Below are 5,903 nucleotides of genomic sequence, written 5' to 3'. Positions count from 1 at the left end.
TCAGACAGTCCTCATCAGGGGGGAATATTGTAGTTACCAGGTAGAAGGCAAACAATAAGCTAAAGAACAGAGCCTTCTCATTCGAGTACCGAAAGAAAAGCGCAAAAAGTCATGTAGTCTCTGATAGACACGCCTGAGCAATAGGTGACGTCACCCATCACAAATAACAGAATAAAGCCATCGCAGGCGTTTTGTGTCCTTGAGCAGCTCTCGGGTTTCTACATTTGAGATTCTTTTTTGAACAATGGGAAATTATGGACAGACATGAAAATGTTGTGGGATCCCTGTTGCCTCCCCTGTGCATCCATTGCCCGGGCTCCACTGTTACCTTGGCAACTGGGAAGGCAGGGCTCGGCGCAGGCAGGGCTCGGCGCAGGCAGCGCTCGGCGCAGGCAGGGCTCGGCGCAGGCAGGGCTCCGCGCAGGCAGGGCTCGGCGCAGGCAGGGAGTGCGCTGCTGTGCTGCTGGCCGTTCTGCCTGCCGAGGGGCACATGGGCGCTCCTGGGCGCACACACTGCCTTTGTATGAGTGGGAGAGCTGTGACTTCCATTTGCGATGCTGAGCACTTAGGATTCATGGAGCTATAGTAAAAAATACAACAGGGACCTCCCATACCTATTTAAATATCACGGATGGCTAAGATCTGTTAAAGTGTTTGCCAAAATGGAGGGTTCTGAATTGACATCCAAATAAAGATGTTTAATTTGCTTCACTGTGTGTTCGTGGATGTTCAACATTGCTGTAGGTGAGGGAATTTATGCAAACACGTACCTCCCTTTAGGTGGTCAGATTTAAAACCTGGAGCTACATCCCCCCAAAACCAGTGGGGATCTACAACCAATGCTATAGCACCTAAGAATTAGTTTCCTAATGAAAGGTCAGAATCCTTAGTGGAATAACTATAAAGCCCTAGGAGGCCACTGTGTGCATGTGGGGAGAAGACATCTTAGGGAGGATCCAGCTGCCTTCAGGAGGGGAAACAGAATGCTTCAAGCTGGTCCTTTGTAGGTTGCCAGGAATCTGGCACCCAAAAAGCACTTCGATGCCTGGGTGGATCCCACAGAGATGCAGCTGAGTTGCTGTTCCACCAGTAGTGAGAAGATGTAACTGCTGCTGCTCAAAAGGTTGAGTTACGCCTATAGCAAGTAGAAATGTATATGTGTGAGTTGTGCAAGTAGTAACAAAAGCTGCCTGTGACCAGGTATTGCAGAAATGTGTCAAAGGAAAATACCGACAACAGCTGGGATATAAAGAACACAAACATCAAGAGAATTTGGTGAAAAGATCTCAGTGCCCTCTGGATAGTTTGTGATTGCAAAAGCCACGTGCAATAACAGCACATGTAATTCCACATGTTGCAAAGCTTGAGCCAGTCCATGCTTGTGACATTTCACAGCAGCTGAGGTTTCTGCACGGGGGGCGAAAAAGAGCCACCGATGATAAGCAAGTCAAGTCAATGAAGCAAACTGAGAGCCGCTTTTGAAAGCACAGTCAAAGTTTTTCCAAGGACACAGCAGCCAAATGCCAGGCAAAGATATGTGGTACTTCTTTAGCCACTAGTATGTCCTGCCATAGATGAAAAAATTGAGTGAAAGTGGTGACATTATGCATCAATTTATACTGTGTTAAGCACGGCTAACCTGAGTAATATGTAAACAACTCTGTTCATTCCAGCTGCAGTTACCTTTCTTCTTGATAGCGGTAATGATTTACCACATTAATTATTACCTCACCTTTGCAAAAATCCGCTGGGTTTGAAGGTGTTATAATTGCAATATAATGTTACAGTGTACTGTGATACTGAGATCAACAAACCATCAGTCTGGTGTTGCTGGTCACACATAGCCTCCCACTCCTTTCTCTCCCTTGCACACAGTCACAGGATAGCTGAGGTTGGCCAGGATCTCTGGAGATCATCTGGTCCAGCCTTCTACTCAGCCTGGAAAGGTCAGTAGAGCAGGTTAATCAGGGTTGTGTGCGCTTGGGCTTTGAATATCTTCAAGAATGGAGACTCCACAATCTCTCTGGGTAGCCTGTGCCACAGCAAAGAAATTTTTTCTTATGTTTAGATGGAATTTTTGGTATTTTGGTTTGTGCCCATTGCCTCTCTTCCTGTCATTGGGCACCACTCAGAAAAGCATGGTTCCATCTTCTTTACTCCTTCCCATCAAGTGTTTATATACATTGATAAGATTCCCCTGAGTCTTCTCCAGGAAAATCAGTCCCAGCTCTCAGCCTCTCCTCATATGACAGATGCTCCAGTTCCTTAACCACCTTCGTGGCCTTTCATTGGACTCACTCCAATATATCCATCTCTCTGTTGTACTGGGGAGCCTAGAATTTGATGCAAAACTCACTATGTGTTTCACCACAGCATATCCCCTTCCTTGACCTGCTGGTAACTGTCTTCCTAATAATACAGCCCAGGGTGCTGTTGGACACCCTTGCTGCTAGGGCACATAGCTCATGTTCAACTTGGTGTCCACCAGGATCCCCAGGGCCTTTTCTGCCAAGCTGCTTTCCATCTGGGTGGCATCCAGCCTGTACTGGTTCATGCAGTTGTTCCTCTTCAGGTATAGGACTTTGTACTTCCCCTTGTTGAACTGCATGAGGGTCCTGCCAGCCCATTTCTCCAGACTGTCGAGATCCCTCTGCATGGAAGGACAACCCTCTGGTGTATCAGCCACTCCTCACAGTGTGGTATCATCAGCAAACTTGCTGAGGGTGTACTTTCTTGGCACATAAGTCATTAATGAAGAAGCTAAACAGTGTTGGCTCCAGGATCAATCACTAGGGTACACCGGTGGCTGGCTTCTGAACTTTGCATTGCTGATCTCAAGCCCTTCAGCCTGGCAGTGCAGCCAGCCTTCGCTCCATTCTGCTGTCCATTTATCTAGGCCATACCTCATACGATTTGCCTATGGGGATGTTATAGGAGACAGGTTTAAAGCCTTCACAAAATAAATGATGTTAACTGCTCTTCCCTCATCTACCAAGCCAGTCATCTTGTTGTAGAAGGCTATCAAGTTGGTCAGGCGTGACTGCCCCTTTGTAAATCCATGGTGACTACTCCCAGTCACCTTCTTGACCTTAAATATGTTTGGAAATGGTTTTCAGAAGGATTAATCCCATCATCTTTCTAGGAATTGAGGTGAAGTGGCTGGTCTGTAGTTCCTCGGATCCCCCTTCTCACCCTTCCTGAAGTTAGCAGTGACACTCATATTTTTTTTCCAGTCCTGAGAAGCTCCAAGATTGGCTAGACCTTTCAAAGATTATGAAGCGTGTCCTCACAATGGTATCTGCCAGCTCCCTCAGCGCTGAGTTGGATCTCATCAAGACCCACGGACTTTTGTATGTTCAATTTATTTAAATGTTCCCTAAACTGATCTTCCTCTACCAAAAGTAAGTCTTCACCACTCCAGACTTCCTAACAGGTCTCAAAACCTTGTGATTCCTAAGGGCAAATCTCAACAGTGAGAGACAAGGTGAAGAAGACACTGAGTACCTCAGCTTTTTCCATGTCCTTTTGTCACTGAATGTTCCCTGCCATATTCAGTAGTGGATCTGTATTTTTCCCTAGACTTCCTTTTGCTGCAGACAGACCTGTAGAAGTCCTTCTCACTGTCCTTCACATCCTTTGCTTTGACTTTCCTAAGCCTGCACACTAGGACAGTGACCCTGTGCTGCTCCTGGATGACCTGACTCTACTTCCGCCTCCTGAATGCTTCCTTTTCACATGTGTGTTTAGTCAGGGAGCTCCTTGTTCATCCACACAGGCCTCCTGCCACCTTTGCTTGGTTTTCTGCTTGTTGGCATGGACCATTCTTGAGACTGGAGGAAATGATTCCTGGAAGTCAAGCAGCTCTTCTGGACTCTTCTTCTCTCCAGGACCATCTCCCATAGGATTCTTGCAGACAGATACCTGGAGAGGCTAAAGTCTGCTCTTCTGAAGACCAGGGAACTGTGATCCTGCAGTTTGCCTTGTTCCCTTCTATCAGGATTTTCAACTCCACCATCTCACAGTCACTGCATCCAGGGCTGCCCTGAGCCTTCACACCCTGACCACTTCTTCCTTGCTTGCATCAGGTCCAGCAGAGTGTCTCACTTTTGGACTCCTTGATCATCTGTGTCAGGAAGATATCACCAATGCACTCCACAAAACTCCTGGATTGCTTGTACCCTGTTGTGTTGTGCCTACAGTAAATATTGTGGAGGATGGAGTCCCTCCCTGAGGACTAGGGCTTGTGAACGTGAGAATTCTTGCCTGAAGGTCTTATCTACTTTGATCTTCTTCATCAGGAGGTGTTCAGCAGATACTCACCACAACATAGTGCACATTGGTTTGCCCACTAATCCTGGCCCTTTAGATACCAGCTGGCTCATCACCCACCCCCAGGCAGAGCTCTGTGCATTTCTGCTGCTCTCATGCAAAGGGCAAATCCCCTTCCTCACCTTCCCAGCCTGTCCTCCCTAAAAAGCCTGCATGACCCCATCGCAGCTCTCCAGTCCTGTGAGCTGTCCCACCAGGTCTCTGTGATCCCAGTGAGACCCATAGCCCTGCAACTGCATGCAGGTCTCTTAACTCATCACGTCCATTGCTCATGCTGCGTGTGTCAGTGTAGAGGCACTTCAGAGAGGCACCCAGGCCTGCTGGTTCCCGGGAAAAGCCTGAGAGCTTGCCCTGCCACGCTGTCCCCTTGGCACTCCCACACTATGCTGGAGGTGGACCCCCTCCAGCTCCGCTGTGCTGAATACGAGGCACCTCATTTCGTATCCTCTTTGCTAACCTGCTCCACGCTTCCTCGCTGGGCTGTGGATTGCCATCTCCCTCCCCTGGTCCTGGTGTAAAGCTGTCCTCGCCAGCTTGGCCAGCTGTGTGGCAAACTTACTTTCACTACTGAAAAATTTACAGCTGTGAATGAATTAACATCTTATAGTTAAGTTTGATAGTTTCTGCACAATTCATTATAGATCTTGCTAAAAATTATTCCGGATATTCTCCTTGGCAGCAGTGCAGATACAGGTGTGTATCTCAGTTGGTTCAAATATATTGTTCTCACTGTCGTTCTTGAACTGTCCCTCCTCCCCCAGCCACCTGCCATGTACTTAGTTTATTTCTATAAGGGAACAAGCAGAGATGCGAGGAGCAGGATCCAAAATCTTCCAAAACGAGGTACATGGCAGGTGTCTGGTAAGACAGAGCGTAACTTCACTGACAGAGAAAAAGATACCCCCGTTCCTATGGGCGTTCAAACTGCTGTCACCACTGCACCGCTCCCAGATAGCAGCAGCGTGAAGTTCCGCTCCAGCGCTGTGTCCGTGGCATCAGAGCCCCACGCAGCGAGGCCTGGCAGTACCATGGCACACAGGGCAGCGGCTGCGGGCTCCACCGGCACCGCTCCGTCCCTGCCTGTCTTGGGTGCCCGAGCTATGGGAAGGTGATCGATTCTTGTCGTTACGACGGATCAAAGCACCGTTAAGCAGGCCTGAGCTAGAAATACAGGCTCGGGGGTGCTAACAGAGCACAGCAGCACACACACGCTCTGCTGCTGCGGGGCAGAGAGGCGGGGGAAGGCGGCGTTCGAGCTCCGACAGGTGCGCAGGGAGCAGCTCGGGGGTCGGAGTTTTGGGCTTTTTTCCCCGCGCTTTCAGCCACGCCTCGTCCGATTCCGGCCTTTCTCCCACCGGCCGAAGGCGCCTCCAGCCAGCCGCGCTCTGCCTGCGGGGCGGCCCGCCCAGGCACGGGCACAGACACGGGCACGGCCACGGAGCTCCGCGCCGGGCCGCCCCCGCTGCGGGAGACAATGCTGCAGCCACGCCCCGCCCCTGCGCGCCCATTGGCCCCGCGCCGTTCCCGCATGACGTCACCGGCGGGGCGGGGCGCGGCGCCCGATTTAAGGGGCG

The sequence above is a fragment of the Falco punctatus genome, assembly GCF_963210335.1.
Source record: "Falco punctatus genome assembly, chromosome: 3".
Lineage (NCBI taxonomy): Eukaryota > Metazoa > Chordata > Aves > Falconiformes > Falconidae > Falco > Falco punctatus.
This window is presented reverse-complemented; position numbering follows the sequence as displayed.